Raw genomic sequence first — 18,613 nt, 5'->3', positions numbered from 1 at the left:
CAAGGGGAGGGGGTCACATCCCTAATCCTATTGGGGGAATCCTCCATCTGCAAGATGGAGGATTTCTAAAAGTTAGTCACCTCAGCTCAGGACACCTTAGGGGCTGTCCTGACTGGCCAGTGACTCCTCCTTGTTGCTTTCTTTGTTCCCTCCAGCCTTGCCGCCAAAAGTGGGGGCCGTGGCCGGAGGGGGCGGGCAACTCCACTAAGCTGGAGTGCCCTGCTGTGCTGTGACAAAGGGGTGAGCCTTTGAGGCTCACCGCCAGGTGTTACAGCTCCTGCCTGGGGGAGGTGTTAGCATCTCCACCCAGTGCAGGCTTTGTTACTGGCCTCAGAGTGACAAAGGCACTCTCCCCATGGGGCCAGCAACATGTCTCTAGTGTGGCAGGCTGCTGGAACCAGTCAGCCTACACAGATAGTCGGTTAAGTTTCAGGGGGCACCTCTAAGGTGCCCTCTGTGGTGCATTTTACAATAAAATGTACACTGGCATCAGTGTGCATTTATTGTGCTGAGAAGTTTGATACCAAACTTCCCAGTTTTCAGTGTAGCCATTATGGTGCTGTGGAGTTCGTGTAAAACAGACTCCCAGACCATATACTCTTATGGCTACCCTGCACTTACAAGGTCTAAGGTTTTGCTTAGACACTGTAGGGGCACAGTGCTCATGCACTGGTACCCTCACCTATGGTATAGTGCACCCTGCCTTAGGGCTGTAAGGCCTGCTAGAGGGGTGTCTTACCTATACTGCATAGGCAGTGAGAGGCTGGCATGGCACCCCGAGGGGAGTGCCATGTCGACTTACTCATTTTGTTCTCACTAGCACACACAAGCTGGTAAGCAGTGTCTGTGCTGAGTGAGGGGTCTCTAGGGTGGCTTAATACATGCTGCAGCCCTTAGAGACCTTCCCTGGCATCAGGGCCCTTGGTACCAGAGGTACCAGTTACAAGGGACTTATCTGGATGCCAGGGTGTGCCAATTGTGGAATCAAAAGTACAGGTTAGGGAAAGAACACTGGTGCTGGGGCCTGGTTAGCAGGCCTCAGCACACTTTCAATTCAAAACATAGCATCAGCAAAGGCAAAAAGTCAGGGGGTAACCATGCCAAGGAGGCATTTCCTTACAATAACCTTGGCCATAGAGACATGTTACTGGAAATACTTGTGCCCAGTGTTTGATTGCTAAAGGATTAATCTGATAGAGCCTTCTAGTTGCAGATTCCTTACCTTAGAATTCCCTGGTGTCCGCTTCAAACCTGGAATTTTTCTGCTGAGCAGTACCCTTTGCGCGCCATTAGTTGGCGTAGTTCGGATCTGCATTTGTCTGGCTCCACGTGGCGTCGTCAGCATCGTTGGAGCTGTCTGTGACGTCACTGTCTTCCATATAAACACGACCCTGGCGCGCGTACATCAGTTCTTTTACAAAACTTCCCACGCCAGAAGCGCAGAGTCATAGAAGAACCAAATGTTTTTTGTTATTTTTTTCTGATGATTGTCTGAGCAAAAAGACCTTCCCTGGAGAAGGGTAAAAATCTGAAATACACAATATGTATCTGCAGAGCGGGGAGACTTGGGTGGGTGTATGGAATCTGCATCTAGCTAGTCTCTACCAAATAATTTACCGAAGGTAAGTAACTTGTTCATCTGATAGACTTCTAGCTGCAGATTCCTTACAATAGATACCCAAGCTATAATTCCTGGTGGTGGGCTGTGAAGATGTACTTCACACAAGGAAGTCCTGCAGGACTGAGCAAGCAAAATGCCCCTCTCTTCTAACCTGGCTATCCAGGCAGTAGTGTCTTGCAAATGTGTGCAAAGAAGCCTACGTTGCCACCTGGCAGATGTCTAGTACCAATAGGCCTCGGGCTAATGCCATGGTAGCAGCTTTCCCTCTGGTAGAGTGAGCTCTTAAGCCCTCAGGAGGCTGCTTTAGAATGACCCAGGGCAAAATGGTTCGTTTCTGGACAGCCAGCCCCTAATTTGCACCAACGTACCCCACAAAGAGTTGTCCACCCAGAACTCTTTAGTGCGGTCAAGGTATAACGATGATGCTCTTTTTGGGTCCAGCCGATGGAGACGCTCCTCTTCTTTAGAGGGATACAGTGGAGCAAAGAAGATGGGCAGGGTGATATTCTTACCCAGATGGAAAGGGGTAACCACCTTGGGGAGGAAAGAGGCACGAGTTCTGAGGACTACCTTAATCAGGATATATTGTGAGATATGCCAGTTGTAAGGAAATGCCTCCTTGGCATGGTTACCCCCTGACTTTTTGCCTTTGCTGATGCTATGTTTTGAATTGAAAGTGTGCGGAGGCCTGCTAACCAGGCCCCAGCACCAGTGTTCTTTCCCTAACCTGTACTTTTGTATCCACAATTGGCACACCCTGGCATCCAGATAAGTCCCTTGTAAATGGTACCCCTGGTACCAAGGGCCCTGATGCCAAGGAAGGTCTCTAAGGGCTGCAGCATGACTTATGCCACCCTGGAGACCCCTCACTCAGCACAGACACACTGCTTGCCAGCTTGTGTGTGCTGGTAAGAACAAAACGAGTAAGTCGACATGGCACTCCCCTCAGGGTGCCATGCCAGCCTCTCACTGCTTATGCAGGTATAGATAAGTCACCCCTCTAGCAGGCCTTACAGCCCTAAGGCAGGGTGCACTATACCATAGGTGAGGGCACCACTGCATGAGCACTGTGCCCCTACAGTGTCTAAGCAAAACCTTAGACATTGTGAGTGCAGGGTAGCCATAAGAGTATATGGTCTGGGAGTCTGTTTTACACGAACTCCACAGCACCATAATGGCTACACTGAAAACTGGGAAGTTTGGTATCAAACTTCTCAGTACAATAAATGCACACTGATGCCAGTGTAAATTTTATTGTAAAATACACCCCAGAGTGCACCTTAGAGGTGCCCCCTGAAACCTTAACCGACTATCTGTGTAGGCTGACTGGTTCCAGCAGCCTGCCACACTAGAGACATGTTGCTGGCCCCATGGGGAGAGTGCCTTTGTCACTCTGAGGCCAGTAACAAAGCCTGCACTGGGTGGAGATGCTAACACCTCCCCCAGGCAGGAGCTGTAACACCTGGCGGTGAGCCTCAAAGGCTCACCCCCTTTGTTCCAGCACCACAGGGCACTCCAGCTAGTAGAGTTGCCCGCCCCCTCCGGCCACGGCCCCACTTTTGGCGGCAAGGCCGGGGAAATAATGAGAATAACAAGGAGGAGTCACTGGCCAGTCAGGACAGCCCCTAAGGTGTCCTGAGCTGAAGTGACTCTAACTTTTAGAAATCCTCCATCTTGCACATGGAGGATTCCCCAATAGGATTAGGGATGTGACCCCCTCCCCTTGGGAGGAGGCACAAAGAGGGTGTACCCACCCTCAGGGCTAGTAGCCATTGGCTACTAACCCCCCAGACCTAAACACGCTCTTAAATTTAGTATTTAAGGGCTCCCCTGAACCTAAGAATTTTGATTCCTGAAACTACAAGAAGAGGAGGACTGCTGAGCTGAAAAACCCCTGCAGAGGAAGAACAGAAGACACCAACTGCTTTAGCCCCAGACTTACCGGCCTGTCTCCTGCCTTCCAAAGAACCCTGCTCCAGCGACGCTTTCCAAGGGCCCAGCGACCTCTGAATCCTCTGAGGACTGCCCTGCTTCAAGAAAGACAAGAAACTCCAGAGGACAGCGGCACTGCTCCAAAAGAACTGCAACTTTGTTACAGAGGAGCAGATTTAAAGACCCCTGCAAATCCCCGCAAGAAGCGTGAGACTTGCAACACTGCACCCGGCGACCCCGACTCGACTGGTGGAGAACCAACACCTCAGGGAGGACCCTCCGGCGACTCCGAGACCGTGAGTAACCAAAGGTTCGGTGGCATGTGTAGCTGCAGATACACATGCTGTGCATAGTCCGCCGTCTGGTGTTGGGTCGGAGTGTTACAAGTTGTTTTTCTTCGAAGAAGTCTTTTCGAGTCACGAGACCGAGGGACTCCTCCTCCTTTGTTTCCATTGCGCATGGGCATAGACTCCATCTTAGATTGTTTTTTTCCGCCATCGGGTTCGGACGTGTTCCTTTTCGCTCCGGGTTTCGGGACGGAAAGATAGTCAGAACTTCGGAAAACTACGTCGGTATTGTTTCGTTCGTTATCGGGTTAGATAGAATCGACACCGAATCGTGAAGAGCTCCGGTAGCCCTTCGGGGTAACTTCGACCCCCGTCGGGGCCTGGTCGGCCCGACCGCGTGTAACATCGACACCGATGGAACGGACCCCGTTCCGATTCTGTCCTAAATGCCATAGTAAATATCCATATACAGACCAACATTTGGTCTGTAACTTGTGCCTGTCGCCCGAGCACAAGGAAGAAACGTGTGAGGCCTGTCGTGCGTTTCAGTCCCGAAAGACGCTCCGTGACCAAAGAGCCAGAAGGTTGCAAATGGCGTCCACGCCGACAGGACAACGAGGGTTCGAGGAACAAGGAGAAGAGGAAGCCTTCTCCATCCATGAATCGGACTCGGAGGAGTTCGACGTCGAAGAAACCGTGAGTAAGACGTCGAAACAAGCACCACAAGGGAAAACAGACAAGGCCCAGGGGACACCACTGCCAACAGGCCATGGCTCAACCCATAAAATAGGTGACCGTCCATCGGCACCGAAAAAGGGCGAACCGGTGCCGAGATCGTCCGACTCGGGTCGAGACACAGGCACGCAGCAATCTCGGGACTGAGAAAGTGCTGCCGAAAAGGGTCGACGCCGAGACAGCGGAACCGAAGCTGCTCGACGCAGAGACAGCGGCACCGAGGATGATCGACGCCGAGAAGGCTCGACTACAAAAAAGAGAAAATTCTCCTCGGAGCCGAAAACAAGCAAAGATACAGTTTCGGTGCCAAAACGCCCAGCAACCGAACCGACTGCCAGCTCGTATTCAGAGGAACAATCACTGTCCTCTCAAATGCGCAAACACAGATTTGAAAAAGAGTTACAAACCACTGACGTAGACCACACCCAGAAGCGGATCTTCATACAGAGTGGGACAGGGAAGATCAGCACTCTTCCCCCAATCAGGAGGAAAAGGAAACTCGAGTTCCAAACACAAGAACAAACACCACAAGCAAAAGTGGTGAAGAAAGTAACTCCACCACCCTCTCCTCCACCTGTAACTCCTACATCACCGGCACAAACTCCGTCACATTCACCAGTTCATACCACCATGAGCCAAGATGACCAGGACGCTTGGGACCTATACGACGCCCCAGTATCAGACAATAGTCCTGAGTCGTACCCTACCAAGCCCTCACCACCTGAGGACAGCACAGCGTATGCACAGGTGGTAGCTAGGGCAGCAGAGTTCCATAACGTGTCGTTACACTCAGAACCTGTCGAGGATGACTTCCTTTTCAACACCCTCTCCTCCACCCATAGCACCTATCAAAGCCTGCCTATGCTCCCGGGAATGCTAAGGCACGCAAAACAGATCTTTAAAGAACCTGTCAAAAGCAGAGCGATAACTCCACGGGTGGAGAAAAAATATAAAGCACCGCCCACGGACCCTGCTTTTATCACATCACAACTGCCACCAGATTCAGTTGTAGTAGGGGCAGCTCGCAAGAGAGCCAACTCGCACACATCAGGCGACGCCCCACCTCCGGACAAAGAGAGCCGCAAGTTCGACGCAGCTGGAAAAAGGGTTGCTGTACAAGCTGCAAACCAGTGGCGCATCGCAAACTCTCAGGCGCTCCTAGCGCGATATGACAGAGCCCATTGGGATGAGATGCAGCATCTCATCGAGCATCTACCCAAAGAATTACAGAAACGGGCAAAACAAGTAGTTGAGGAGGGACAAAATATCTCTAATAACCAAATACGCTCCTCTATGGATGCAGCGGATACAGCTGCAAGAACAATAAATACCGCGGTAACCATAAGAAGGCACGCATGGTTGCGCACATCCGGGTTTAAACCCGAGATACAACAGGCAGTGCACAATATGCCGTTCAACGAACAATTGTTTGGACCCGATGTGGACACGGCAATTGAGAAATTGAAAAAGGACACTGACACGGCCAAGGCCATGGGCGCACTCTATTCCCCGCAGGGCAGAGGCACTTTTGGCACATTTCGCAGAACACCCTTTAGAGGGGGGTTTCGGGGTCAAGCCACACAAGCCAGCACCTCACAATCAACACCGTCTACCTACCAGGGACAGTACCAAAGGGGAGGCTTTCGGGGCCAGTACAGAGGGGGACAATTCCCTAGAAACCGGGGAAAATTTCAAGGTTCCAAAACCCCTACAACCAAACAGTGACTCACATGTCACTCAACCCCTTCACACAACACCAGTGGGGGGAAGACTAAGCCAATTTTACAAAGCTTGGGAGGAGATAACAGACACTTGGGTCTTAGCAATTATCCAACATGGTTATTGCATAGAATTTCTCCAAATCCCTCCAAATGTCCCACCAAAAACACAAAAAATGTCAAAACAGCATTTAGACCTTCTCGAATTAGAAGTTCAGGCATTACTGCAAAAGGACGCAATAGAATTTGTACCACGTACACAAAGGAACACAGGAGTTTACTCACTGTACTTTCTAATACCAAAAAAAGACAAAACACGGAGACCAATCTTCGATCTCAGAACACTAAACATCTACATCAAATCGGAACACTTTCACATGGTCACGCTACAAGACGTATTACCACTGCTAAAACAACAAGACTATATGACAACCTTAGATCTAAAGGACGCGTATTTCCACATACCGATACATCCCTCGCACAGGAAATACCTAATGTTCGTATTCAAGGGAATACATTACCAATTCAAAGTGTTGCCGTTCGGTATAACGACCGCACCAAGAGTATTTACAAAATGCCTAGCAGTAGTAGCTGCACATATCAGAAGGCAGCAAATACACGTGTTCCCCTACCTAGATGATTGGCTAATCAAGACCAACTTCCTAACAAAGTGTTCACACCACACAGAGTATGTCATATAAACCCTCTACAAACTCGGTTTCTCCATCAACTATGCAAAATCACACATTCTGCCGTGCAAAACACAGCAATACTTAGGAGCGACAATCAACACAACAAAGGGGATAGCCACTCCAAGTCCACAAAGGGTTCAACATTTTTACAAGGTTATACAAGCCATGTATCCGACACAAAAAATACATGCAAAGATGGTATTAAAACTCCTAGGCATGATGTCTTCATGCATAGCCATTGTCCCAAACGCAAGACTGCACATGAGGCCCTTACAACAGTGCCTAGCATCGCAATGGTCACAGGCACAGGGTCACCTTCTAGATCTGGTGTTGATAAACCGCCAAACATACATCTCGCTTCTATGGTGGAACAGTATAAATTTAAACAAAGGGTGGCCTTTCCAAGACCCAGTGCCACAATACGTGATAACAGATGCTTCCATGACAGGGTGGGGAGCACACCTCAATCAACACAGCATCCAAGGACAATGGGACGTACATCAAACGAAGCTGCATATAAATCACCTCAAATTGTTAGCAGTATTCCTAGCGTTGAAAACATTTCAACCCATCATAACCCACAAATACATTCTTGTCAAAACAGACAACATGACAACAATGTATTATCTAAACAAACAGGGGGGAACACACCCGACACAGCTGTGCCTCCTGGCACAAAAGATATGGCAATGGGCAATTCACAACCACATTCGCCTAATAGCACAGTTTATTCCAGGGATCCAGAATCAACTAGCAGACAACCTCTCTCGAGATCACCAACAAGTCCACGAATGGAAGATTCACCCCCAAATTCTAAACACTTCCACATTTGGGGAACACCTCAAATAGACCTATTTGCAACAAAGGAGAACGCAAAATGCCAAAACTTTGCATCCAGGTACCCACACAGGCAGTCTCAAGGCAATGCTCTATGGATGAATTGGTCAGGGATATTTGCATACGCTTTTCCCCTTCTCCCTCTCCTTCCATATCTAGTAAACAAATTGAGTCAAAACAAACTCAAACTCATACTAATAGCACCAACATGGGCAAGACAACCCTGGTACACAACACTACTAGACATGTCAGTAGTACCCCATGTCAAGCTACCCAACAGGCCAGATCTGCTAACACAACACAAACAACAGATCAGGCATCCAAACCCAGCATCGCTGAATCTAGCAATCTGGCTCCTGAAATCCTAGAATTCTGACATTTAAACCTCACCCAAGAATGTATGGAGGTCATAAAACAGGCTAGAAGGCCATCCACTAGACACTGCTATGCAAGTAAATGGAAAAGGTTTGTTTGCTACTGCCATAGTAATCAAGTTCAACCATTACATGCATCTCCAAAGGATGTAGTAGGATACTTACTACATTTGCAGAAATCAAATCTGGCCTTCTCTTCCATAAAGATACACCTCGCGGCAATTTCTGCATACCTGCAGATTACCCATTCAACTTCACTATTTAGGATACCTGTCATTAAAGCGTTTATGGAAGGCCTAAAAAGAATTATACCACCAAGAACACCACCTGTTCCTTCATGGAACCTCAACATCGTCTTAACAAGACTCATGGGTCCACCTTTCGAACCCATGCATTCTTGCGAAATGCAATTCTTAACGTGGAAGGTTGCATTTCTCGTTGCCATTACATCTCTAAGAAGAGTAAGCGAAATTCAAGCGTTTACTATACAGGAACCTTTTATTCAAATACACAAAAATAAGGTAGTTCTAAGAACTAATCCTAAATTTTTACCAAAAGTTATTTCACCGTTCCACTTAAATCAAACAGAACTACCAGTGTTCTTTCCACAGCCAGACTCAGTAGCTGAAAGGGCACTACATACATTAGACATCAGAAGAGCACTAATGTACTACATTGACAGAACAAAACTAATTAGGAAAACAAAACCACTGTTTATTGCATTTCAAAAACCTCATACAGGAAACCCAATATCAAAACAGGGTATAGCCAGATGGATAGTTAAGTGTATCCAAACCTGCTACCTTAAAGCAAAGCGAGAGCTGCCCATTACACCAAAGGCACACTCAACCAGAAAGAAAGGCGCTACCATGGCCTTCCTAGGAAATATTCCAATGAACGAAATATGTAAGGCAGCCACATGGTCTACGCCTCACACATTTACTGAGCACTACTGTGTAGACGTGCTATCCGCACAACAAGCCACAGTAGGTCAAGCCGTACTAAGAACTTTATTTCAAACTACTTCCACTCCTACAGGCTGAGCCACCGCTTTTGGGGAGATAACTGCTTACTAGTCTATGCACAGCATGTGTATCTGCAGCTACACATGCCACCGAACTACAAATGTCACTTACCCAGTGTACATCTGTTCGTGGCATTAGTCGCTGCAGATTCACATGCGCCCACCCGCCTCCCCGGGAGCCTGTAGCCGTTTGGAAGTAATCTTCAACATTTGTACATTTGTAAATATATTACTTAAACTTTATTTTGTACATACTTATTCATTCCATTGCATGGGCACTATTACTAACATACACAACTCCTACCTCACCCTCTGCGGGGAAAACAATCTAAGATGGAGTCGACGCCCATGCGCAATGGAACCAAAGTAGGAGGAGTCCCTCGGTCTCGTGACTCGAAAAGACTTCTTCGAAGAAAAACAACTTGTAACACTCCGACCCAACACCAGACGGCGGACTATGCACAGCATGTGAATCTGCAGCGACTAATGCCACGAACAGATGTACACTGGGTAAGTGACATTTTCATTGTCCCCCCCCCCCTGAGTCCCCACAGCGACGCCTGCAGAGGGAATACCGAGGCTCCCCCTGACCGCGTCTGCCTGAAACTAAAGTCCCGACGGCTGGAAAAGACCCTGCACCCGCAGCCCCCAGCCCCTGAAGGAACGGAACTTCTGTGCAGGAGTGACCCCCAGGAGGCCCTCTCCCTTGCCCAGGTGGTGGCTACCCCGAGGAGCCCCCCCCCCCCCCCCCCCTTGCCTGCCTGCACCGCTGAAGAGACCCCTTGGTCTCTCATAGAAAACCATTGGTAACCCGACGCGTGTTTACACACTGCAACCGGCCGCCCCCGCGCTGCTGAGGGTGTACTTTTTGTGCTGACTCGTGTCCCCCCCGGTGCCCTACAAAACCCCCCTGGTCTGCCCTCCGAAGACGCGGGTACTTACCTGCTGGCAGACTGGAACCGGGGCACCCCCTTCTCTCCATTGAAGCCTATGTGTTTTGGGCACCTCTTTGACCTCTGCACCTGACCGGCCCTGAGCTGCTGGTGTGGTAACTTTGGGGTTGCTCTGAACCCCCAACGGTGGGCTACCTTGGACCCAAAACTGAGACCTGTAAGTGATTTACTTACCTGCTAAAAATAACAATACTTTACCTCCCCCAGGAACTGTGAAAATTGCAGTGTCCACTTTTAAAACAGCTTATTGTGTTTTATGTAAAAAGTATATATGCTACTGTGATTATTCAAAGTTCCTAAAGTACTTATCTGCAATACCTTTCAAATAAGATATTACATGTAGAATTTGAACCTGTGGTTCTTAAAATAAACTAAGAAAATATATTTTTCTATAACAAAACCTATTGGCTGGATTTGTCTCTGAGTGTGTGTTCCTCATTTATTGCCTGTGTGTATGTACAACAAATGCTTAATACTACTCCTTTGATAAGCCTACTGCTCGACCACACTACCACAAAATAGAGCATTAGTATTATCTCTTTTTGCCACTATCTTACCTCTAAGGGGAACCCTTGGACTCTGTGCATGCTATTCCTTACTTTGAAATAGCACATACAGAGCCAACTTCCTACATTGGTGGATCAGCGGTGGGGTACAAGACTTTGCATTTGCTGGACTACTCAGCCAATACCTGATCACACGACAAATTCCAAAAATTGTCATTAGAAATTGATTTTTGCAATTTGAAATTTTTCTAAATTCTTAAAAGTCCTGCTAGGGCCTTGTGTTAGTCCCTGTTAGCATTTCTTTTTAGAGTTTAAAAGTTTGGTAAAAGTTTGAATTAGATTCTAGAACTAGTTTTTAGATTCTTAAAAAGTATTCCAACTTTTAGAAGCATAATGTTTAGTACAGATGTGAATGTGGTGGAACTCGACACCACACCTTACCCCCATCTTAAAATGAGGGAGCTAAGGTCACTCTGTAAAATAAAGAAAATAGCAATGGGCCCCAGACCTTCCAAACTACAGCTCCAGGAGCTGTTGGCAGAGTTTGAAAAGGCCAACCCCTCTGAGGATGGCAACACAGAGGATGAGGATAGTGAATTGGAGGATGATTCCCCCCTACCAGTCCTATCTAGGGAGGACAGGGCCTCTCAAGCCCTGACTCCAAGCATAATAGTCAGAGATGCTGGCTCCCTCACAGGAGGGACCAACCTCTCTGAAATCACTGAGGATAACTCCAGTGAAGAGGACATCCAGTTAGCTAGGATGGCCAAAAGATTGGCTTTGGAAAGACAGATCCTAGCCATAGAAAGGGAAAGACAAGAGATGGGCCTAGGACCCATCAATGGTGGCAGCAACATAAATAGGGTCAGAGATTCTCCTGACATGTTGAAAATCCTTAAACGGATTGTAACTAAATATGAAGATGGTGATGACATCACCAAATGGTTCACAGCTTTTGAGAGGGCTTGTGTAACCAGAAAAGTGAACAAATCTCACTGGGGTGCTCTCCTTTGGGAAATGTTCACAGGAAAGTGTAGGGTTAGACTCCTCACACTCTCTGGAAAAGATGCAGAATCTTATGACCTCATGAAGGGTACCCTGATTGAGGGCTTTGGATTCTCGACTGAGGAGTATAGGATTAGATTCAGGGGGGCTCAAAAATCCTCGAGCCAGACCTGGGTTGACTTTGTAGACTACTCAGTAAAAACACTAGATGGTTGGATTCAAGGCAGTGGTGTAAGTAATTATGATGGGCTGTACAATTTATTTCTGAAAGAACACCTATTTAGTAATTGTTTTAACGATAAACTGCATCAGCATCTGGTAGACCTAGGACCAATTTCTCCCCAAGAATTGGGAAAGAAGGCAGACCATTGGGTCAAGACTAGGGTGTCCAAAACTTCCACAGGGGGTGACCAGAAGAAAGGGGTCACAAAACCTCCCCAGGGGAAAGGTGGTGAGACAGCCAAAAACAAAAATAGTAAAGAGTCTTCTACAGGCCCCCAAAAACCTGCACAGGAGGGTGGGCCCAGAGCCTCTTCACAAAACAATTCTGGGTACAAGGGTAAAAACTTTGATCCCAAAAAGGCCTGGTGTCGTAGCTGTAGTCAGTCTGGACACCAAACTGGAGACAAGGCCTGTCCCAAGAAAAATACCACTTCAAACTCCACTCCAGGTAACACTGGAATGGCTAGTCTCCAAGTGGGATCAACAGTGTGCCCAGAGCAAATCAGGTGTCACACTGAAGCTACATTAGTCTCTGAGGGTGGGGTGGATTTAGCCACACTGGCTGCCTGGCCCCCTAACATGCAAAAATACAGGCAGCAGCTCTTAATTAATGGGACAAGTGTAGAGGGCCTGAGGGATACAGGTGCCAGTGTCACTATGGTGACAGAGAAACTGGTTTCCCTTGGCCAATACCTGACTGGAAAAACCTATCCAGTCACCAATGCTGACAATCAAACTAAAGTACATCCCATGGCAATGGTAACTTTAGAGTGGGGAGGGGTCAATGGCCTGAAACAGGTGGTGGTCTCCTCAAATATCCCAGTAGACTGTTTGCTTGGAAATGACCTGGAGTCCTCAGCCATGGGCTGAGGTAGAACTGAAAACCCATGCAGCCATGCTGGGTATCCCTGAACTGGTGTGTGTCAAGACAAGGGCACACTGCAAGGCACAGGGTGAAAAAGTAGAGCTGGAGTCTGGAAGAAAGGCCCAGCCTACCAAGAGAAAAGGAAAGTCAGCTGGGAAGCCAGCTGCAACACAACAAGAAAAAGAGAACCTCTCTTCTCAGGAAGAAGTTCTGCCCTCTGAGGGAACTGAGCCTATGGAGCTGGAACCTTATCAGGTTGAGCTCTTGGGCCCAGGGGGCCCCTCAAGGCAAGAGTTGTGTAAGGGACAAGAAACCTGTCCCTCTCTTGAAGGCCTTAGGCAGCAAGCTGCTGAAGAGTCCAAAGGCAAGAAAAATGGAACACATAGGGTCTATTGGGAAGATGGACTCCTGTACACTGAGGCAAGAGATCCCAAACCTGGTGCCACTAGGAGAGTGGTAGTGCCTCAGGCGTTCAGAGAGTTTATTCTGACCTTAGCCCATGATATTCCCCTTGCTGGGCATTTGGGACAAACCAAGACGTGGGAGAGGTTAGTCAACCACTTCTACTGGCCCAACATGTCCCAGAAGGTTAAGGAGTTTTGCATCTCCTGTCACACCTGTCAAGCCAGTGGTAAGACAGGTGGACATCCAAAGGCCCCCCTCATTCCACTTCCAGTGGTGGGGGTCCCCTTTGAAAGAGTGGGTGTGGACATAGTGGGTCCACTTGAACCTCCCACAGCCTCAGGAAATATGTACATCCTAGTAGTAGTGGATCATGCTACTAGGTATCCTGAAGCTATTCCCCTTAGGTCGACTACTGCCCCTGCAGTAGCCAAGGCCCTCATTGGTTTCTTTACCAGAGTGGGCTTCCCTAAGGAGGCGGTGTCTGACAGAGGTACCAACTTCATGTCAGCATACCTGAAACACATGTGGAATGAGTGTGGAGTGACTTATAAATTCACTACACCATATCATCCACAAACTAATGGCCTTGTTGAGAGATTCAACAAGACATTAAAGGGCATGATCATGGGGCTCCCAGAAAAACTCAAAAGCAGATGGGATGTCCTCCTGCCATGTCTGCTTTTCGCTTACAGGGAGGTGCCTCAGAAGGGTGTAGGGTTCTCACCCTTTGAACTTCTGTTTGGTCACCCTGTAAGGGGACCACTAGCTCTTGTTAAAGAAGGCTGGGAGAGACCTCTTCATGAGCCTAAACAAGACCTAGTGGACTATGTACTTGGCCTTCGCTCAAGGATGGCAGAGTACATGGAAAAGGCAAGTAAAAACCTTGAGGCCAGCCAACAACTCCAGAAGTTTTGGTATGACCAAAAGGCTGCACTGGTTGAATTTCAACCAGGGCAGAAAGTCTGGGTTCTGGAGCCTGTGGCTCCCAGGGCACTCCAGGACAAATGGAGTGGCCCTTACCCAGTACTAGAGAGGAAGAGTCAGGTCACCTACCTGGTAGACCTGGGCACTAGCAGGAGCCCCAAGAGGGTGATCCATGTGAACCGCCTTAAGCTCTTCCATGACAGGGCTGATGTGAATCTGTTGATGGTAACAGATGAGGACCAGGAAGCTGAGATTGAGCCTCTCCCTGATCTCCTCTCATCAGACCCTAAAGATGGCTCAGTTGATGGAGTGATCTACTCAGACACCCTCTCTGGCCAACAGCAATCTGATTGTAGGAAGGTCCTGCAACAGTTTGCTGAGCTCTTTTCCCTAACCCCTGGTCAGACACACCTGTGTACCCATGATGTGGACACAGGAGACAGCATGCCTGTCAAAAACAAAATATTCAGACAGTCTGATCAAGTTAAGGAAAGCATTAAGGTGGAAGTCCACAAGATGCTGGAATTGGGAGTAATTGAGCACTCTGACAGCCCCTGGGCTAGCCCAGTGGTCTTAGTCCCCAAACCTCACACCAAAGATGGAAAGAGAGAGATTAGGTTTTGTGTGGACTACAGAGGTCTTAATTCTGTCACCAAGACAGATGCCCATCCCATTCCTAGAGCTGACGAGCTGATTGACAAATTAGGTGCTGCCAAATTCTTAAGTACCTTTGACTTAACAGCAGGGTACTGGCAAATCAAAATGGCACCTGGAGCAAAAGAGAAAACAGCATTCTCCAAACCTGATGGGCATTATCAGTTTACTGTTATGCCCTTTGGTTTAAAGAATGCCCCTGCCACCTTCCAAAGGTTGGTGAATCAAGTCCTTGCTGGGTTGGAGTCCTTTAGTGCAGCTTATCTTGATGATATTGCTGTCTTTAGCTCCAACTGGCAGGATCACCTGGTCCACCTGAAGAAGGTTTTGAAGGCTCTGCAATCAGCAGGCCTCTCTATCAAGGCATCCAAATGCCAGATAGGGCAGGGAACTGTGGTTTACTTGGGACACCTTGTAGGTGGAGGCCAAGTTCAGCCACTCCAGCCTAAGATCCAGACTATTCTGGACTGGGCAGCTCCAAAAACCCAGACTCAAGTCAGGGCATTCCTTGGCTTGACTGGGTACTATAGGAGGTTTGTGAAGGGATATGGATCCATTGTGACAGCCCTCACAGAACTCACCTCCAAGAAAATGCCCAAGAAAGTAAACTGGACTGTAGAATGCCAACAGGCCTTTGACACCCTGAAACAAGCTATGTGCACAGCACCAGTTCTAAAAGCTCCAGATTACTCCAAGCAATTCATTGTGCAAACAGATGCCTCTGAACATGGGATAGGGGCAGTTTTGTCCCAAACAAATGATGATGGCCTTGACCAGCCTGTTGCTTTCATTAGCAGGAGGTTACTCCCCAGGGAGCAGCGTTGGAGTGCCATTGAGAGGGAGGCCTTTGCTGTGGTTTGGTCCTTGAAGAAGCTGAGACCATACCTCTTTGGTACTCACTTCCTAGTTCAAACTGACCACAGACCTCTCAGATGGCTGATGCAAATGAAAGGTGGAAATCCAAAAACTGTTGAGGTGGTCCATCTCCCTACAGGGAATGGACTTTATAGTGGAACACAGACCTAGGACTGCCCATGCCAATGCAGATGGCCTTTCCAGGTTCTTCCACTTAGAAAATGAAGACTCTCTTGGGAAAGGTTAGTCTCATCCTCTTTCGTTTGGGGGGGGGGGTTGTTTAAGGAAATGCCTCCTTGGCATGGTTACCCCCTGACTTTTTGCCTTTGCTGATGCTATGTTTTGAATTGAAAGTGTGCTGAGGCCTGCTAACCAGGCCCCAGCACCAGTGTTCTTTCCCTAACCTGTACCTTTGTAGCCACAATTGGCACACCCTGGCATCCAGATAAGTCCCTTGTAAATGGTACCCCTGGTACCAAGGGCCCTGATGCCAAGGAAGGTCTCTAAGGGCTGCAGCATGACTTATGCCAACCTGGAGACCCCTCACTCAGCACAGACACACTGCTTGCCAGCTTGTGTGTGCTCGTGAGAACAAAACGAGTAAGTCGACATGGCACTCCCCTCAGGGTGCCATGCCAGCCTCTCACTGCCTATGCAGGTATAGATAAGTCACCCCTCTAGCAGGCCTTACAGCCCTAAGGCAGGGTGCACTATACCATAGGTGAGGGCACCAGTGCATGAGCACTGTGCCCCTACAGTGTCTAAGCAAAACCTTACACATTGTAAGTGCAGGGTAGCCATAAGAGTATATGGTCTGGGAGTCTGTTTTACACGAACTCCACAGCACCATAATGACTACACTGAAAACTGGGAAGTTTGGTATCAAACTTCTCAGCACAATAAATGCACACTGATGCCAGTGTACATTTTATTGTAAAATACACCCAGAGGGCACCTTAGAGGTGCCCCCTGAAACCTTAACCGACTATCTGTGTAGGCTGACTGGTTCCAGCAGCCTGCCACACTAGAGACATGTTGCTGGCCCCATGGGGAGAGTGCCTTTGTCACTCTGAGGCCAGTAACAAAGCCTGCACTGGGTGGAGATGCTAACACCTCCCCCAGGCAGGAGCTGTAACACCTGGGGGTGAGCCTCAAAGGCTCACCCCCTTAGTTCCAGCACCACAGGGCACTCCGTCTAGTGGAGTTGCCCGCCCCCTCCGGCCACGGCCCCACTTTTGGCGGCAAGGCCGGGGGAAATAATGAGAATAACAAGGAGGAGTCACTGGCCAGTCAGGACAGCCCCTAAGGTGTCCTGAGCTGAAGTGACTCTAACTTTTAGAAATCCTCCATCTTGCAGATGGAGGATTCCCCAATCGGATTAGGGATGTGACCCCCTCCCCTTGGGAGGAGGCACAAAGAGGGTGTACCCACCCTCAGGGCTAGTAGCCATTGGCTACTAACCCCCCCAGACCTAAACACGCCCTTAAATTTAGTATTTAAGGGCTCCCCTGAACCTAAGAATTTAGATTCCTGAAACTACAAGAAGAAGAGGACTGCTGAGCTGAAAAACCCCTGCAGAGGAAGAACAGAAGACACCAACTGCTTTAGCCCCAGACTTACCGGCCTGTCTCCTGCCTTCCAAAGAAACCTGCTCCAGCGACGCTTTCCAAGGGACCAGCAACCTCTGAATCCTCTGAGGACTGCCCTGTTTCAAGAAAGACAAGAAACTCCTGAGGACAGCAGCACTGCTCCAAAAGAACTGCAACTTTGTTACAGAGGAGCAGATTTAAAGACCCCTGCAAATCCCCGCAAGAAGCGTGAGACTTGCAACACTGCACCCGGCGACCCCGACTCGACTGGTGGAGAACCAACACCTCAGGGAGGACCCTCCGGCGACTCCGAGACCGTGAGTAACCAAAGTTGTCCCCCCCTGAGTCCCCACAGCGACGCCTGCAGAGGGAATCCCGAGGCTCCCCCTGACCGCGACTGCCTGAACCTAAAGTCCCGACGGCTGGAAAAGACCCTGCACCCGCAGCCCCCAGCACCTGAAGGAACGGAACTTCTGTGCAGGAGTGACCCCCAGGAGGCCCTCTCCCTTGCCCAGATGGTGGCTACCCCGAGGAGCCCCCCCCTTGCCTGCCTGCACCGCTGAAGAGACCCCTTGGTCTCTCATAGAAAACCATTGGAAACCCGACGCGTGTTTACACACTGCACCCGGCCGCCCCCGCGCTGCTGAGGGTGTACTTTTTGTGCTGACTCGTGTCCCCCCCCCGGTGCCCTACAAAACCCCCCTGTTCTGCCCTCCGAAGACGCGGGTACTTACCTGCTGGCAGACTGGAACCGGGGCACCCCCTTCTCTCCATTGAAGCCTATGTTTTTTGGGCACCTCTTTGACCTCTGCACCTGACCGGCCCTGAGCTGCTGGTGTGGTAACTTTGGGGTTGCTCTGAACCCCCAATGGTGGGCTACCTTGGACCCAAAACTGAGACCTGTAAGTGATTTACTTACCTGCTAAAAATAACAATACTTTACCTCCCCCAGGAACTGTGAAAATTGCACTGTGTCCACTTTTAAAACAGCTTATTGTGTTTTATGTAAAAAGTATATATGCTACTGTGATTATTCAAAGTTCCTAAAGTACTTACCTGCAATACCTTTCAAATGAGATATTACATGTAGAATTTGAACCTGTGGTTCTTAAAATAAACTAAGAAAATATATTTTTCTATAACAAAACCTATTGGCTGGATTTGTCTCTGAGTGTGTGTTCCTCATTTATTGCCTGTGTATGTACAACAAATGCTTAACACTACTCCTTGAATAAGCCTACTGCTCGACCACACTACCACAAAATAGAGCATTAGTATTATCTCTTTTTGGCACTATCTTACCTCTAAGGGGAACCCTTGGACTCTGTGCATGCTATTCCTTACTTTGAAATAGCACATACAGAGCCAACTTCCTACACCAGTTTTGATGATGAAGCCTGCATCTCTCTCACTCT

General features: G+C 48.7%; 1 protein-coding gene across 2 annotated transcripts in view; it reads left to right on the top strand.

Moving 5' to 3' along the window:
• GLG1 (golgi glycoprotein 1) overlaps positions 1–18,613 on the top strand; it is a 619,378-nt gene that overhangs the window by 573,485 nt on the left and 27,280 nt on the right. The gene's annotated exons all lie outside the window — the stretch shown is intronic.

Source organism: Pleurodeles waltl, chromosome 12 (genome assembly GCF_031143425.1).
Source record: "Pleurodeles waltl isolate 20211129_DDA chromosome 12, aPleWal1.hap1.20221129, whole genome shotgun sequence".
In the NCBI taxonomy this organism is placed as follows: Eukaryota; Metazoa; Chordata; class Amphibia; order Caudata; family Salamandridae; genus Pleurodeles; species Pleurodeles waltl.
Note: the sequence above shows the minus strand (reverse complement) of the source record. Positions and strands in the feature narration are given on the sequence as shown.